The following is a 19,085-nucleotide window of genomic DNA, read 5'->3' as shown; positions in this document are numbered from 1 at the left end:
TCGTTCACCGTGACCACGATCTCGGCTATTGCCTCGGTGAAAGCGAATTATTGGAGAGAGCGCGGCCGGACGAGAGACGTTCGGCGCGGTTTTATTCGTTCACCGTGACCACGATCTCGGCTATTGCCTCGGTGAAAGTGAATTATTGGAGAGAGCACGGCCTGACGAGAGACGTTTGGCGCGGTTTTATTCGTTCACCGTGACCACGATCTCGGCTATTGCCTCGGTGAAAGCGAATTATTGGAGAGAGCACGGCCTGACGAGAGACGTTTGGCGCGGTTTTATTCGTTCACCGTGACCACGATCTCGGCTATTGCCTCGGTGAAAGCGAATTATTGGAGAGAGCACGGCCTGACGAGAGACGTTCGGCGCGGTTTTATTCGTTCACCGTGACCACGACGGCGTCTATTGCCTCGGTGAAAGCGAATTATTGGAGAGAGCACGGCCTGACGAGAGACGTTTGGCGCGGTTTTATTCGTTCACCGTGACCACGATCTCGGCTATTGCCTCGGTGAAAGCGAATTATTGGAGAGAGCACGGCCTGACGAGAGACGTTTGGCGCGGTTTTATTCTTTCACCGTGACCACGATCTCGGCTATTGCCTCGGTGAAAGCGAATTATTGGAGAGAGCACGGCCTGACGAGAGTTTTTTGGCGCGGTTTTATTCGTTCACCGTGACCACGATCTCGGCTATTGCCTCGGTGAAAGCGAATTATTGGAGAGAGTTCGGCCTGACGAGAGACGTTTGGCGCGGTTTTATTCGTTCACCGTGACCACGATCTCGGCTATTGCCTCGGTGAAAGCGAATTATTGGAGAGAGCGCGGCCGGACGAGAGACGTTCGGCGCGGTTTTATTCGTTCACCGTGACCACGATCTCGGCTATTGCCTCGGTGAAAGTGAATTATTGGAGAGAGCACGGCCTGACGAGAGACGTTTGGCGCGGTTTTATTCGTTCACCGTGACCACGATCTCGGCTATTGCCTCGGTGAAAGCGAATTATTGGAGAGAGCACGGCCTGACGAGAGACGTTCGGCGCGGTTTTATTCGTTCACCGTGACCACGATCTCGGCTATTGCCTCGGTGAAAGCGAATTATTGGAGAGAGCACGGCCTGACGAGAGACGTTTGGCGCGGTTTTATTCGTTCACCGTGACCACGATCTCGGCTATTGCCTCGGTGAAAGCGAATTATTGGAGAGAGCACGGCCTGACGAGAGACGTTCGGCGCGGTTTTATTCGTTCACCGTGACCACGATCTCGGCTATTGCCTCGGTGAAAGCGAATTATTGGAGAGAGCACGACCTGAAGAGAGACGTTTGGCGCGGTTTTATTCGTTCACCGTGACCACGACGGCGTCTATTGCCTCGGTGAAAGCGAATTATTGGAGAGAGCACGGCCTGACGAGAGACGTTTGGCGCGGTTTTATTCGTTCACCGTGACCACGACGGCGTCTATTGCCTCGGTGAAAGCGAATTATTGGAGAGAGCACGGCCTGACGAGAGACGTTTGGCGCGGTTTTATTCGTTCACCGTGACCACGATCTCGGCTATTGCCTCGGTGAAAACGAATTATTGGAGAGAGCACGGCCTGACGAGAGAGGTTCGTCGCGGTTTTATTCGTTCACCGTGACCACGATCTCGGCTATTGCCTCGGTGAAAGCGAATTATTGGAGAGAGCACGGCCTGACGAGAGACGTAAGGCGCGGTTTTATTAGTTCACCGTGACCACGATCTCGGCTATTGCCTCGGTGAAAGCGAATTATTGGAGAGAGCACGGCCTGACGAGAGACGTTTGGCGCGGTTTTATTCGTTCACCGTGACCACGATCTCGGCTATTGCCTCGGTGAAAGCGAATTATTGGAGAGAGCACGGCCTGACGAGAGACGTTCGGCGCGGTTTTATTCGTTCACCGTGACCACGATCTCGGCTATTGCCTCGGTGAAAGCGAATTATTGGAGAGAGCACGGCCTGACGAGAGACGTTCGGCGCGGTTTTATTCGTTCACCGTGACCACGATATCGGCTATTGCCTCGGTGAAAGCGAATTATTGGAGAGAGCACGGCCTGACGAGAGACGTTTGGCGCGGTTTTATTCGTTCACCGTGACCACGATCTCGGCTATTGCCTCGGTGAAAGCGAATTATTGGAGAGAGCACGGCCTGACGAGAGACGTTCGGCGCGGTTTTATTCGTTCACCGTGACCACGATCTCGGCTATTGCCTCGGAGAAAGCGAATTATTGGAGAGAGCACGGCCTGACGAGAGACGTTCGGCGCGGTTTTATTCGTTCACCGTGACCACGATCTCGGCTATTGCCTCGGTGAAAGCGAATTATTGGAGAGAGCACGGCCTGACGAGAGACGTTTGGCGCGGTTTTTATTCGTTCACCGTGACCACGATCTCGGCTATTGCCTCGGTGGAAAGCGAATTATTGGAGAGAGCACGGCCTGACGAGAGACGTTTGGCGCGGTTTTATTCGTTCACCGTGACCACGACGGCGTCTATTGCCTCGGTGAAAGCGAATTATTGGAGAGAGCACGGCCTGACGAGAGACGTTTGGCGCGGTTTTATTCGTTCACCGTGACCACGACGGCGTCTATTGCCTCGGTGAAAGCGAATTATTGGAGAGAGCACGGCCTGACGAGAGACGTTTGGCGCGGTTTTATTCGTTCACCGTGACCACGATCTCGGCTATTGCCTCGGTGAAAGCGAATTATTGGAGAGAGCACGGTATGACGAGAGACGTTTGGCGCGGTTTTATTCGTTCACCGTGACCACAACGGCGTCTATTGCCTCGGTGAAAGCGAATTATTGGAGAGAGCACGGCCCTGACGAGAGACGTTTGGCGCGGTTTTATTCGTTCACCGTGACCACGACGGCATCTATTGCCTCGGTGAAAGCGAATTATTGGAGAGAGCACGGCCTGACGAGAGACGTTTGGCGCGGTTTTATTCGTTCACCGTGACCACGATCTCGGCTATTGCCTCGGTGAAAGCGAATTATTGGAGAGAGCACGGCCTGACGAGAGACGTTCGTCGCGGTTTTATTCGTTCACCGTGACCACGATCTCGGCTATTGCCTCGGTGAAAGCGAATTATTGGAGAGAGCACGCCTGACGAGAGACGTTCGGCGCGGTTTTATTAGTTCACCGTGACCACGATCTCGGCTATTGCCTCGGTGAAAGCGAATTAGTGGAGAGAGCACGGCCTGACGAGAGACGTTTGGCGCGGTTTTATTCGTTCACCGTGACCACGATCTCGGCTATTGCCTCGGTGAAAGCGAATTATTGGAGGAGAGCACGGCCTGACGAGAGACGTTCGGCGCGGTTTTATTCGTTCACCGTGACCACGATCTCGGCTATTGCCTCGGTGAAAGCGAATTATTGGAGAGAGCACGGCCTGACGAGAGACGTTCGGCGCGGTTTTATTCGTTCACCGTGACCACGATCTCGGCTATTGCCTCGGTGAAAGCGAATTATTGGAGAGAGCACGGCCTGACGAGAGACGTTTGGCGCGGTTTTATTCGTTCACCGTGACCACGATCTCGGCTATTGCCTCGGTGAAAGCGAATTATTGGAGAGAGCACGGCCTAACGAGAGACGTTTGGCGCGGTTTTATTCGTTCACCGTGACCACGATCTCGGCTATTGCCTCGGTGAAAGCGAATTATTGGAGAGAGCACGGCCTGACGAGAGACGTTCGGCGCGGTTTTATTAGTTCACCGTGACCACGACGGCGTCTATTGCCTCGGTGAAAGCGAATTATTGGAGAGAGCACGGCCTGACGAGAGACGTTTGGCGCGGTTTTATTCGTTCACCGTGACCACGACGGCGTCTATTGCCTCGGTGAAAGCGAATTATTGGAGAGAGCACGGCCTGACGAGAGACGTTTGGCGCGGTTTTATTCGTTCACCGTGACCACGATCTCGGCTATTGCCTCGGTGAAAGCGAATTATTGGAGAGAGCACGGCCCTGACGAGAGACGTTCGTCGCGGTTTTATTCGTTCACCGTGACCACGATCTCGGCTATTGCCTCGGTGAAAGCGAATTATTGGAGAGAGCACGGCCTGACGAGAGACGTTCGGCGCGGTTTTATTAGTTCACCGTGACCACGATCTCGGCTATTGCCCTCGGTGAAAGCGAATTATTGGAGAGAGCACGGCCTGACGAGAGACGTTTGGCGCGGTTTTATTCGTTCACCGTGACCACGATCTCGGCTATTGCCTCGGTGAAAGCGAATTATTGGAGAGAGCACGGCCTGACGAGAGACGTTCGGCGCGGTTTTATTCGTTCACCGTGACCACGATCTCGGCTATTGCCTCGGTGAAAGCGAATTATTGGAGAGAGCACGGCCTGACGAGAGACGTTCGGCGCGGTTTTATTCGTTCACCGTGACCACGATCTCGGCTATTGCCTCGGTGAAAGCGAATTATTGGAGAGAGCACGGCCCTGACGAGAGACGTTTGGCGCGGTTTTTATTCGTTCACCGTGACCACGATCTCGGCTATTGCCTCGGTGAAAGCGAATTATTGGAGAGAGCACGGCCTGACGAGAGACGTTTGGCGTGGTTTTATTCGTTCACCGTGACCACGATCTCGGCTATTGCCTCGGTGAAAGCGAATTATTGGAGAGAGCACGGCCTGACGAGAGACGTTTGGCGCGGTTTTATTCGTTCACCGTGACCACGATCTCGGCTATTGCCTCGGTGAAAGCGAATTATTGGAGAGAGCACGGCCTGACGAGAGACGTTCGGCGCCGTTTTATTCGTTCACCGTGACCACGATCTCGGCTATTGCCTCGGTGAAAGCGAATTATTGGATGAGAGCACGGCCTGACGAGAGACGTTTGGCGCGGTTTTATTCGTTCACCGTGACCACGATCTCGGCTATTGCCTCGGTGAAAGCGAATTATTGGAGAGAGCACGGCCTGACGAGAGACGTTCGGCGCGGTTTTATTCGTTCACCGTGACCACGACGGCGTCTATTGCCTCGGTGAAAGCGAATTATTGGAGAGAGCACGGCCTGACGAGAGACGTTTGGCGCGGTTTTATTCGTTCACCGTGACCACGATCTCGGCTATTGCCTCGGTGAAAGCGAATTATTGGAGAGAGCACGGCCTGACGAGAGACGTTTGGCGCGGTTTTATTCGTTCACCGTGACCACGATCTCGGCTATTGCCTCGGTGAAAGCGAATTATTGGAGAGAGCACGGCCTGACGAGAGACGTTTGGCGCGGTTTTATTCGTTCACCGTGACCACGATCTCGGCTATTGCCTCGGTGAAAGCGAATTATTGGAGAGAGCACGGCCTGACGAGAGACGTTTGGCGCGGTTTTATTCGTTCACCGTGACCACGACGGCGTCTATTGCCTCGGTGAAAGCGAATTATTGGAGAGAGCACGGCCTGACGAGAGACGTTTGGCGCGGTTTTATTCGTTCACCGTGACCACGACGGCGTCTATTGCCTCGGTGAAAGCGAATTATTGGAGAGAGCACGGCCTGACGAGAGACGTTTGGCGCGGTTTTATTCGTTCACCGTGACCACGATCTCGGCTATTGCCTCGGTGAAAGCGAATTATTGGAGAGAGCACGGTATGACGAGAGACGTTTGGCGCGGTTTTATTCGTTCACCGTGACCACAACGGCGTCTATTGCCTTGGTGAAAGCGAATTATTGGAGAGAGCACGGCCTGACGAGAGACGTTTGGCGCGGTTTTATTCGTTCACCGTGACCACGACGGCGTCTATTGCCTCGGTGAAAGCGAATTATTGGAGAGAGCACGGCCTGACGAGAGACGTTTGGCGCGGTTTTATTCGTTCACCGTGACCACGATCTCGGCTATTGCCTCGGTGAAAGCGAATTATTGGAGAGAGCACGGCCTGACGAGAGACGTTCGTCGCGGTTTTATTCGTTCACCGTGACCACGATCTCGGCTATTGCCTCGGTGAAAGCGAATTATTGGAGAGAGCACGGCCTGACGAGAGACGTTCGGCGCGGTTTTATTAGTTCACCGTGACCACGATCTCGGCTATTGCCTCGGTGAAAGCGAATTAGTGGAGAGAGCACGGCCTGACGAGAGACGTTTGGCGCGGTTTTATTCGTTCACCGTGACCACGATCTCGGCTATTGCCTCGGTGAAAGCGAATTATTGGAGAGAGCACGGCCTGACGAGAGACGTTCGGCGCGGTTTTATTCGTTCACCGTGACCACGATCTCGGCTATTGCCTCGGTGAAAGCGAATTATTGGAGAGAGCACGGCCTGACGAGAGACGTTCGGCGCGGTTTTATTCGTTCACCGTGACCACGATCTCGGCTATTGCCTCGGTGAAAGCGAATTATTGGAGAGAGCACGGCCTGACGAGAGACGTTTGGCGCGGTTTTATTCGTTCACCGTGACCACGATCTCGGCTATTGCCTCGGTGAAAGCGAATTATTGGAGAGAGCACGGCCTAACGAGAGACGTTTGGCGCGGTTTTATTCGTTCACCGTGACCACGATCTCGGCTATTGCCTCGGTGAAAGCGAATTATTGGAGAGAGCACGGCCTGACGAGAGACGTTCGGCGCGGTTTTATTCGTTCACCGTGACCACGACGGCGTCTATTGCCTCGGTGAAAGCGAATTATTGGAGAGAGCACGGCCTGACGAGAGACGTTTGGCGCGGTTTTATTCGTTCACCGTGACCACGACGGCGTCTATTGCATCGGTGAAAGCGAATTATTGGAGAGAGCACGGCCTGACGAGAGACGTTTGGCGCGGTTTTATTCGTTCACCGTGACCACGATCTCGGCTATTGCCTCGGTGAAAGCGAATTATTGGAGAGAGCACGGCCTGACGAGAGACGTTCGTCGCGGTTTTATTCGTTCACCGTGACCACGATCTCGGCTATTGCCTCGGTGAAAGCGAATTATTGGAGAGAGCACGGCCTGACGAGAGACGTTCGGCGCGGTTTTATTAGTTCACCGTGACCACGATCTCGGCTATTGCCTCGGTGAAAGCGAATTATTGGAGAGAGCACGGCCTGACGAGAGACGTTTGGCGCGGTTTTATTCGTTCACCGTGACCACGATCTCGGCTATTGCCTCGGTGAAAGCGAATTATTGGAGAGAGCACGGCCTGACGAGAGACGTTCGGCGTGGTTTTATTCGTTCACCGTGACCACGATCTCGGCTATTGCCTCGGTGAAAGCGAATTATTGGAGAGAGCACGGCCTGACGAGAGACGTTCGGCGCGGTTTTATTCGTTCACCGTGACCACGATCTCGGCTATTGCCTCGGTGAAAGCGAATTATTGGAGAGAGCACGGCCTGACGAGAGACGTTTGGCGCGGTTTTATTCGTTCACCGTGACCACGATCTCGGCTATTGCCTCGGTGAAAGCGAATTATTGGAGAGAGCACGGCCTGACGAGAGACGTTTGGCGCGGTTTTATTCGTTCACCGTGACCACGATCTCGGCTATTGCCTCGGTGAAAGCGAATTATTGGAGAGAGCACGGCCTGACAAGAGACGTTCGGCGCGGTTTTATTCGTTCACCGTGACCACGACGGCGTCTATTGCCTCGGTGAAAGCGAATTATTGGAGAGAGCACGGCCTGACGAGAGACGTTTGGCGCGGTTTTATTCGTTCACCGTGACCACGATCTCGGCTATTGCCTCGGTGAAAGCGAATTATTGGAGAGAGCACGGCCTGACGAGAGACGTTCGGCGCCGTTTTATTCGTTCACCGTGACCACGATCTCGGCTATTGCCTCGGTGAAAGCGAATTATTGGAGAGAGCACGGCCTGACGAGAGACGTTTGGCGCGGTTTTATTCGTTCACCGTGACCACGATCTCGGCTATTGCCTCGGTGAAAGCGAATTATTGGAGAGAGCACGGCCTGACGAGAGACGTTCGGCGCGGTTTTATTCGTTCACCGTGACCACGACGGCGTCTATTGCCTCGGTGAAAGCGAATTATTGGAGAGAGCACGGCCTGACGAGAGACGTTTGGCGCGGTTTTATTCGTTCACCGTGACCACGATCTCGGCTATTGCCTCGGTGAAAGCGAATTATTGGAGAGAGCACGGCCTGACGAGAGACGTTTGGCGCGGTTTTATTCGTTCACCGTGACCACGATCTCGGCTATTGCCTCGGTGAAAGCGAATTATTGGAGAGAGTTCGGCCTGACGAGAGACGTTTGGCGCGGTTTTATTCGTTCACCGTGACCACGATCTCGGCTATTGCCTCGGTGAAAGCGAATTATTGGAGAGAGCGCGGCCTGACGAGAGACGTTTGGCGCGGTTTTATTCGTTCACCGTGACCACGATCTCGGCTATTGCCTCGGTGAAAGCGAAATATTGGAGAGAGCACGGCCTGACGAGAGACGTTCGGCGCGGTTTTATTCGTTCACCGTGACCACGATCTCGGCTATTGCCTCGGTGAAAGTGAATTATTGGAGAGAGCACGGCCTGACGAGAGACGTTTGGCGCGGTTTTATTCGTTCACCGTGACCACGATCTCGGCTATTGCCTCGGTGAAAGCGAATTATTGGAGAGAGCACGGCCTGACGAGAGACGTTCGGCGCGGTTTTATTCGTTCACCGTGACCACGATCTCGGCTATTGCCTCGGTGAAAGCGAATTATTGGAGAGAGCACGGCCTGACGAGAGACGTTTGGCGCGGTTTTATTCGTTCACCGTGACCACGATCTCGGCTATTGCCTCGGTGAAAGCGAATTATTGGAGAGAGCACGGCCTGACGAGAGACGTTCGGCGCGGTTTTATTCGTTCACCGTGACCACGATCTCGGCTATTGCCTCGGTGAAAGCGAATTATTGGAGAGAGCACGGCCTGACGAGAGACGTTTGGCGCGGTTTTATTCGTTCACCGTGACCACGACGGCGTCTATTGCCTCGGTGAAAGCGAATTATTGGAGAGAGCACGGCCTGACGAGAGACGTTTGGCGCGGTTTTATTCGTTCACCGTGACCACGATCTCGGCTATTGCCTCGGTGAAAGCGAATTATTGGAGAGAGCACGGCCTGACGACAGACGTTTGGCGCGGTTTTATTCGTTCACCGTGACCACGATCTCGGCTATTGCCTCGGTGAAAGCGAATTATTGGAGAGAGCACGGCCTGACGAGAGACGTTTGGCGCGGTTTTATTCGTTCACCGTGACCACGATCTCGGCTATTGCCTCGGTGAAAGCGAATTATTGGAGAGAGCACGGCCTGACGAGAGACGTTTGGCGCGGTTTTATTCGTTCACCGTGACCACGATCTCGGCTATTGCCTCGGTGAAAGCGAATAATTGGAGAGAGCACGGCCTGACGAGAGACGTTCGGCGCGGTTTTATTCGTTCACCGTGACCACGATCTCGGCTATTGCCTCGGTGAAAGCGAATTATTGGAGAGAGCACGGCCTGACGAGAGGCGTTTGGCGCGGTTTTATTCGTTCACCGTGACCACGACGGCGTCTATTGCCTCGGTGAAAGCGAATTATTGGAGAGAGCACGGCCTGACGAGAGACGTTTGGCGCGGTTTTATTCGTTCACCGTGACCACGATCTCGGCTATTGCCTCGGTGAAAGCGAATTATTGGAGAGAGCACGGCCTGACGAGAGACGTTTGGCGCGGTTTTATTCGTTCACCGTGACCACGATCTCGGCTATTGCCTCGGTGAAAGCGAATTATTGGAGAGAGCACGGCCTGACGAGAGACGTTTGGCGCGGTTTTATTCGTTCACCGTGACCACGATCTCGGCTATTGCGTCGGTGAAAGCGAATTATTGGAGAGAGCACGGCCTGACGAGAGACGTTTGGCGCGGTTTTATTCGTTCACCGTGACCACGATCTCGGCTATTGCCTCGGTGAAAGCGAATTATTGGAGGGAGCACGGCCTGACGAGAGACGTTTGGCGCGGTTTTATTCGTTCACCGTGACCACGATCTCGGCTATTGCCTCGGTGAAAGCGAATTATTGGAGAGAGCACGGCCTGACGAGAGACGTTTGGCGCGGTTTTATTCGTTCACCGTGACCACGATCTCGGCTATTGCCTCGGTGAAAGCGAATTATTGGAGAGAGCACGGCCTGACGAGAGACGTTTGGCGCGGTTTTATTCGTTCACCGTGACCACGATCTCGGCTATTGCCTCGGTGAAAGCGAATTATTGGAGAGAGCACCTCCTGACGAGAGACGTTTGGCGCGGTTTTATTCGTTCACCGTGACCACGATCTCGGCTATTGCCTCGGTGAAAGCGAATTATTGGAGAGAGCACGGCCTGACGAGAGACGTTTGGCGCGGTTTTATTCGTTCACCGTGACCACGATCTCGGCTATTGCCTCGGTGAAAGCGAATTATTGGAGAGAGCACGGCCTGACGAGAGACGTTTGGCGCGGTTTTATTCGTTCACCGTGACCACGATCTCGGCTATTGCCTCGGTGAAAGCGAATTATTGGAGAGAGCACGGCCTGACGAGAGACGTTTGGCGCGGTTTTATTCGTTCACCGTGACCACGATCTCGGCTATTGCCTCGGTGAAAGCGAATTATTGGAGAGAGCACGGCCTGACGAGGGACGTTTGGCGCGGTTTTATTCGTTCACCGTGACCACGATCTCGGCTATTGCCTCGGTGAAAGCGAATTATTGGAGAGAGCACGGCCTGACGAGAGACGTTTGGCGGGGTGTTATTCGTTCACCGTGACCACGATCTTGGCTATTGCCTCGGTGAAAGCGAATTATTGGAGAGAGCACGGCCTGACGAGAGACGTTCGGCGCGGTTTTATTCGTTCACCGTGACCACGATCTCGGCTATTGCCTCGGTGAAAGCGAATTATTGGAGAGAGCACGGCCTGACGAGAGACGTTTGGCGCGGTTTTATTCGTTCACCGTGACCACGATCTTGGCTATTGCCTCGGTGAAAGCGAATTATTGGAGAGAGCACGGCCTGACGAGAGACGTTCGGCGCGGTTTTATTCGTTCACCGTGACCACGGTCTCGGCTATTGCCTCGGTGAAAGCGAATTATTGGAGAGAGCACGGCCTGACGAGAGACGTTCGGCGCGGTTTTATTCGTTCACCGTGACCACGATCTCGGCTATTGCCTCGGTGAAAGCGAATTATTGGAGAGAGCACGGCCTGACGAGAGACGTTCGGTGCGGTTTTATTCGTTCACCGTGACCACGATCTCGGCTATTGCCTCGGTGAAAGCGAATTATTGGAGAGAGCACGGCCTGACGAGAGACGTACGGCGCGGTTTTATTCGTTCACCGTGACCACGATCTCGGCTATTGCCTCGGTGAAAGCGAATTATTGGAGAGAGCACGGCCTGACGAGAGACGTTCGGCGCGGTTTTATTCGTTCACCGTGACCACGATCTTGGCTATTGCCTCGGTGAAAGCGAATTATTGGAGAGAGCACGGCCTGACGAGAGACGTTCGGCGCGGTTTTATTCGTTCACCGTGACCACGGTCTCGGCTATTGCCTCGGTGAAAGCGAATTATTGGAGAGAGCACGGCCTGACGAGAGACGTTCGGCGCGGTTTTATTCGTTCACCGTGACCACGATCTCGGCTATTGCCTCGGTGAAAGCGAATTATTGGAGAGAGCACGGCCTGACGAGAGACGTTCGGTGCGGTTTTATTCGTTCACCGTGACCACGATCTCGGCTATTGCCTCGGTGAAAGCGAATTATTGGAGAGAGCACGGCCTGACGAGAGACGTACGGCGCGGTTTTATTCGTTCACCGTGACCACGATCTCGGCTATTGCCTCGGTGAAAGCGAATTATTGGAGAGAGCACGGCCTGACGAGAGACGTTCGGCGCGGTTTTATTCGTTCACCGTGACCACGATCTCGGCTATTGCCTCGGTGAAAGCGAATTATTGGAGAGAGCACGGCCTGACGAGAGACGTTCGGCGCGGTTTTATTCGTTCACCGTGACCACGATCTCGGCTATTGCCTCGGTGAAAGCGAATTATTGGAGAGAGCACGGCCTGACGAGAGACGTTCGGCGCGGTTTTATTCGTTCACCGTGACTACGATCTCGGCTATTGTCTCGGTGAAAGCGAATTATTGGAGAGAGCACGGCCTGACGAGAGACGTTCGGCGCGGTTTTATTCGTTCACCGTGACCACGATCTCGGCTATTGCCTCGGTGAAAGCGAATTATTGGAGAGAGCACGGCCTGACGAGAGCGTTTGGCGCGGTTTTATTCGTTCACCGTGACCACGACCTCGGCTATTGCCTCGGTGAAAGCGAATTATTGGAGAGAGCACGGCCTGACGAGAGACGTTCGGCGCGGTTTTATTCGTTCACCATGACCACGATCTCGGCTATTGCCTCGGTGAAAGCGAATTATTGGAGAGAGCACGGCCTGACGAGAGACGTTCGGCGCGGTTTTATTCGTTCACCGTGACCACGATCTCGGCTATTGCCTCGGTGAAAGCGAATTATTGGAGAGAGCACGGCCTGACGAGAGACGTTCGGCGCGGTTTTATTCGTTCACCGTGACCACGATCTCGGCTATTGCCTCGGTGAAAGCGAATTATTGGAGAGAGCACGGCCTGACGAGAGACGTTCGGCGCGGTTTTATTCGTTCACCGTGACCACGATCTCGGCTATTGTCTCGGTGAAAGCGAATTATTGGAGAGAGCACGGCCTGACGAGAGACGTTCGGTGCGGTTTTATTCGTTCACCGTGACCACGATCTCGGCTATTGCCTCGGTGAAAGCGAATTATTGGAGAGAGCACGGCCTGACGAGAGACGTTTGGCGCGGTTTTATTCGTTCACCGTGACCACGACCTCGGCTATTGCCTCGGTGAAAGCGAATTATTGGAGAGAGCACGGCCTGACGAGAGACGTTCGGCGCGGTTTTATTCGTTCACCGTGACCACGATCTCGGCTATTGCCTCGGTGAAAGCGAATTATTGGAGAGAGCACGGCCTGACGAGAGACGTTCGGCGCGGTTTTATTCGTTCACCGTGACCACGATCTAGGCTATTGCCTCGGTGAAAGCGAATTATTGGAGAGAGCACGGCCTGACGAGAGACGTTCGGCGCGATTTTATTCGTTCACCGTGGCCACGATCTCGGCTATTGCCTCGGTGAAAGCGAATTATTGGAGAGAGCACGGCCTGACGAGAGACGTTCGGCGCGGTTTTATTCGTTCACCGTGACCACGATCTCGGCTATTGCCTCGGTGAAAGCGAATTATTGGAGAGAGCACGGCCTGACGAGAGACGTTCGGCGCGGTTTTATTCGTTCACCGTGACCACGATCTCGGCTATTGCCTCGGTGAAAGCGAATTATTGGAGAGAGCACGGCCTGACGAGAGACGTTCGGCGCGGTTTTATTCGTTCACCGTGACCACGATCTCGGCTATTGCCTCGGTGAAAGCGAATTATTGGAGAGAGCACGGCCTGACGAGAGACGTTTGGCGCGGTTTTATTCGTTCACCGTGACCACGATCTCGGCTATTGCCTCGGTGAAAGCGAATTATTGGAGAGAGCACGGCCTGACGAGAGACGTTCGGCGCGGTTTTATTCGTTCACCGTGACCACGATCTCGGCTATTGCCTCGGTGAAAGCGAATTATTGGAGAGAGCACGGCCTGACGAGAGACGTTCGGCGCGGTTTTATTCGTTCACCGTGACCACGATCTCGGCTATTGCCTCGGTGAAAGCGAATTATTTGAGAGAGCACGGCCTGACGAGAGACGTTCGGCGCGGTTTTATTCGTTCACCGTGACCACGATCTCGGCTATTGCCTCGGTGAAAGCGAATTATTGGAGAGAGCACGGCCTGACGAGAGACGTTCGGCGCGGTTTTATTCGTTCACCGTGACCACGATCTCGGCTATTGTCTCGGTGAAAGCGAATTATTGGAGAGAGCACGGCCTGACGAGAGACGTTTGGCGCGGTTTTATTCGTTCACCGTGACCACGATCTCAGCTATTGCCTCGGTGAAAGCGAATTATTGGAGAGAGCACGGCCTGACGAGAGACGTTCGGCGCGGTTTTATTCGTTCACCGTGACCACGATCTCGGCTATTGCCTCGGTGAAAGCGAATTATTGGAGAGAGCACGGCCTGACGAGAGACGTTCGGCGCGGTTTTATTCGTTCACCGTGACCACGATCTCGGCTATTGCCTCGGTGAAAGCGAATTATTGGAGAGAGCACGGCCTGACGAGAGACGTTTGGCGCGGTTTTATTCGTTCACCGTGACCACGATCTCGGCTATTGCCTCGGTGAAAGCGAATTATTGGAGAGAGCACGGCCTGACGAGAGACGTTTGGCGCGGTTTTATTCGTTCACCGTGACCACCATCTCGGCTATTGCCTCGGTGAAAGCGAATATATTGGAGAGAGCACGGCCTGACGAGAGACGTTCGGCGCGGTTTTATTCGTTCACCGTGACCACGATCTCGGCTATTGCCTCGGTGAAAGCGAATTATTGGAGAGAGCACGGCCTGACGAGAGACGTTCGGCGCGGTTTTATTCGTTCACCGTGACCACGATCTCGGCTATTGCCTCGGTGAAAGCGAATTATTGGAGAGAGCACGGCCTGACGAGAGACGTTCGGCGCGGTTTTATTCGTTCACCGTGACCACGATCTCGGCTATTGCCTCGGTGAAAGTGAATTATTGGAGAGAGCACGGCCTGACAAGAGACGTTCGGCGCGGTTTTATTCGTTCACCGTGACCACGATCTCGGCTATTGCCTCGGTGAAAGCGAATTATTGGAGAGAGCACGGCCTGACGAGAGACGTTCGGCGCGGTTTTATTCGTTCACCGTGACCACGATCTCGGCTATTGCCTCGGTGAAAGCGAATTATTGGAGAGAGCACGGCCTGACGAGAGACGTTCGGCGCGGTTTTATTCGTTCACCGTGACCACGATCTCGGCTATTGCCTCGGTGAAAGCGAATTATTGGAGAGAGCACGGCCTGACGAGAGACGTTTGGCGCGGTTTTATTCGTTCACCGTGACCACGATCTCGGCTATTGCCTCGGTGAAAGCGAATTATTGGAGAGAGCACGGCCTGACGAGAGACGTTCGGCGCGGTTTTATTCGTTCACCGTGACCACGATCTCGGCTATTGCCTCGGTGAAAGCGAATTATTGGAGAGAGCACGGCCTGACGAGAGACGTTCGGCGCGGTTTTATTCGTTCACCGTGACCACGATCTCGGCTATTGCCTCGGTGAAAGCGAATTATTGGAGAGAGCACGGCCTGACGAGAGACGTTCGGCGCGGTTTTATTCGTTCACCGTGACCACGATCTCGGCTATTGCCTCGGTGAAATCGAATTATTGGAGAGAGCACGGCCTGACGAGAGACGTTCGGCGCGGTTTTATTCGTTCACCGTGACCACGATCTCGGCTATTGCCTCGGTGAAAGCGAATTATTGGAGAGAGCACGGCCTGACGAGAGACGTTGGGCGCGGTTTTATTCGTTCACCGTGACCACGATCTCGGCTATTGCCTCGGTGAAAGCGAATTATTGGAGAGAGCACGGCCTGACGAGGGACGTTCGGCGCGGTTTTATTCGTTCACCGTGACCACGATCTCGGCTATTGCCTCGGCGAAAGCGAATTATTGGAGAGAGCACGGCCTGACGAGAGACGTTCGGCGCGGTTTTATTCGTTCACCGTGACCACGATCTCGGCTATTGCCTCGGTGAAAGCGAATTATTGGAGAGAGCACGGCCTGACGAGAGACGTTCGGCGCGGTTTTATTCGTTCACCGTGACCACGATCTCGGCTATTGCCTCGGTGAAAGCGAATTATTGGAGAGAGCACGGCCTGACGAGAGACGTTCGGCGCGGTTTTATTCGTTCACCGTGACCACGATCTCGGCTATTGTCTCGGTGAAAGCGAATTATTGGAGAGAGCACGGCCTGACGAGAGACGTTTGGCGCGGTTTTATTCGTTCACCGTGACCACGATCTCAGCTATTGCCTCGGTGAAAGCGAATTATTGGAGAGAGCACGGCCTGACGAGAGACGTTCGGCGCGGTTTTATTCGTTCACCGTGACCACGATCTCGGCTATTGCCTCGGTGAAAGCGAATTATTGGAGAGAGCACGGCCTGACGAGAGACGTTCGGCGCGGTTTTATTCGTTCACCGTGACCACGATCTCGGCTATTGCCTCGGTGAAAGCGAATTATTGGAGAGAGCACGGCCTGCCGAGAGACGTTTGGCGCGGTTTTATTCGTTCACCGTGACCACGATCTCGGCTATTGCCTCGGTGAAAGCGAATTATTGGAGAGAGCACGGCCTGACGAGAGACGTTTGGCGCGGTTTTATTCGTTCACCGTGACCACCATCTCGGCTATTGCCTCGGTGAAAGCGAATTATTGGAGAGAGCACGGCCTGACGAGAGACGTTCGGCGCGGTTTTATTCGTTCACCGTGACCACGATCTCGGCTATTGCCTCGGTGAAAGCGAATTATTGGAGAGAGCACGGCCTGACGAGAGACGTTCGGCGCGGTTTTATTCGTTCACCGTGACCACGATCTCGGCTATTGCCTCGGTGAAAGCGAATTATTGGAGAGAGCACGGCCTGACGAGAGACGTTCGGCGCGGTTTTATTCGTTCACCGTGACCACGATCTCGGCTATTGCCTCGGTGAAAGCGAATTATTGGAGAGAGCACGGCCTGACAAGAGACGTTCGGTGCGGTTTTATTCGTTCACCGTGACCACGATCTCGGCTATTGCCTCGGTGAAAGCGAATTATTGGAGAGAGCACGGCCTGACGAGAGACGTTCGGCGCGGTTTTATTCGTTCACCGTGACCACGATCTCGGCTATTGCCTCGGTGAAAGCGAATTATTGGAGAGAGCACGGCCTGACGAGAGACTTTCGGCGCGGTTTTATTCGTTCACCGTGACCACGATCTCGGCTATTGCCTCGGTGAAAGCGAATTATTGGAGAGAGCACGGCCTGACGAGAGACGTTTGGCGCGGTTTTATTCGTTCACCGTGACCACGATCTCGGCTATTGCCTCGGTGAAAGCGAATTATTGGAGAGAGCACGGCCTGACGAGAGACGTTCGGCGCGGTTTTATTCGTTCACCGTGACCACGATCTCGGCTATTGCCTCGGTGAAAGCGAATTATTGGAGAGAGCACGGCCTGACGAGAGACGTTCGGCGCGGTTTTATTCGTTCACCGTGACCACGATCTCGGCTATTGCCTCGCTGAAAGCGAATTATTGGAGAGAGCACGGCCTGACGAGAGACGTTCGGCGCGGTTTTATTCGTTCACCGTGACCACGATCTCGGCTATTGCCTCGGTGAAAGCGAATTATTGGAGAGAGCACGGCCTGACGAGAGACGTTCGGCGCGGTTTTATTCGTTCACCGTGACCACGATCTCGGCTATTGCCTCGGTGAAAGCGAATTATTGGAGAGAGCACGGCCTGACGAGAGACGTTGGGCGCGGTTTTATTCGTTCACCGTGACCACGATCTCGGCTATTGCCTCGGTGAAAGCGAATTATTGGAGAGAGCACGGCCTGACGAGGGACGTTCGGCGCGGTTTTATTCGTTCACCGTGACCACGATCTCGGCTATTGCCTCGGCGAAAGCGAATTATTGGAGAGAGCACGGCCTGACGAGAGACGTTCGGCGCGGTTTTATTCGTTCACCGTGACCACGATCTCGGCTATTGCCTCGGTGAAAGCGAATTATTGGAGAGAGCACGGCCTGACGAGAGACGTTTGGCGCGGTTTTATTCGTTCACCGTGACCACGATCTCGGCTATTGCCTCGGTGAAAGCGAATTATTGGAGAGAGCACGGCCTGACGAGAGACGTTCGGCGCGGTTTTATTCGTTCACCGTGACCACGATCTCGGCTATTGCCTCGGTGAAAGCGAATTATTGGAGAGAGCACGGCCTGACGAGAGACGTTCGGCGCGGTTTTATTCGTTCACCGTGACCACGATCTCGGCTATTGCCTCGGTGAAAGCGAATTATTGGAGAGAGCACGGCCTGACGAGAGACGTTCGGCGCGGTTTTATTCGTTCACCGTGACCACGATCTCGGCTATTGCCTCGGTGAAAGCGAATTATTGGAGAGAGCACGGCCTGACGAGAGACGTTCGGCGCGGTTTTATTCGTTCACCGTGACCACGATCTCGGCTATTGCCTCGGTGAAAGCGAATTATTGGAGAGAGCACGGCCTGACGAGAGACGTTCGGCGCGGTTTTATTCGTTCACCGTGACCACGATCTCGGCTATTGAATCGGTGAAAGCGAATTATTGGAGAGAGCACGGCCTGACGAGAGACGTTCGGCGCGGTTTTATTCGTTCACCGTGACCACGATCTCGGCTATTGCCTCGGTGAAAGCGAATTATTGGAGAGAGCACGGCCTGACGAGAGACGTTGGGCGCGGTTTTATTCGTTCACCGTGACCACGATCTCGGCTATTGCCTCGGTGAAAGCGAATTATTGGAGAGAGCACGGCCTGACGAGGGACGTTCGGCGCGGTTTTATTCGTTCACCGTGACCACGATCTCGGCTATTGCCTCGGCGAAAGCGAATTATTGGAGAGAGCACGGCCTGACGAGAGACGTTCGGCGCGGTTTTATTCGTTCACCGTGACCACGATCTCGGCTATTGCCTCGGTGAAAGCGAATTATTGGAGAGAGCACGGCCTGACGAGAGACGTTCGGCGCGGTTTTATTCGTTCACCGTGACCACGATCTCGGCTATTGCCTCGGTGAAAGCGAATTATTGGAGAGAGCACGGCCTGACGAGAGACGTTCGGCGCGGTTTTATTCGTTCACCGTGACCACGATCTCGGCTATTGTCTCGGTGAAAGCGAATTATTGGAGAGAGCACGGCCTGACGAGAGACGTTTGGCGCGGTTTTATTCGTTCACCGTGACCACGATCTCAGCTATTGCCTCGGTGAAAGCGAATTATTGGAGAGAGCACGGCCTGACGAGAGACGTTCGGCGCGGTTTTATTCGTTCACCGTGACCACGATCTCGGCTATTGCCTCGGTGAAAGCGAATTATTGGAGAGAGCACGGCCTGACGAGAGACGTTCGGCGCGGTTTTATTCGTTCACCGTGACCACGATCTCGGCTATTGCCTCGGTGAAAGCGAATTATTGGAGAGAGCACGGCCTGACGAGAGA

This window comes from Ixodes scapularis, unplaced genomic scaffold, assembly GCF_016920785.2.
Source record: "Ixodes scapularis isolate PalLabHiFi unplaced genomic scaffold, ASM1692078v2 ptg003905l_1__unscaffolded, whole genome shotgun sequence".
In the NCBI taxonomy this organism is placed as follows: domain Eukaryota; kingdom Metazoa; phylum Arthropoda; class Arachnida; order Ixodida; family Ixodidae; genus Ixodes; species Ixodes scapularis.
This window is presented reverse-complemented; position numbering follows the sequence as displayed.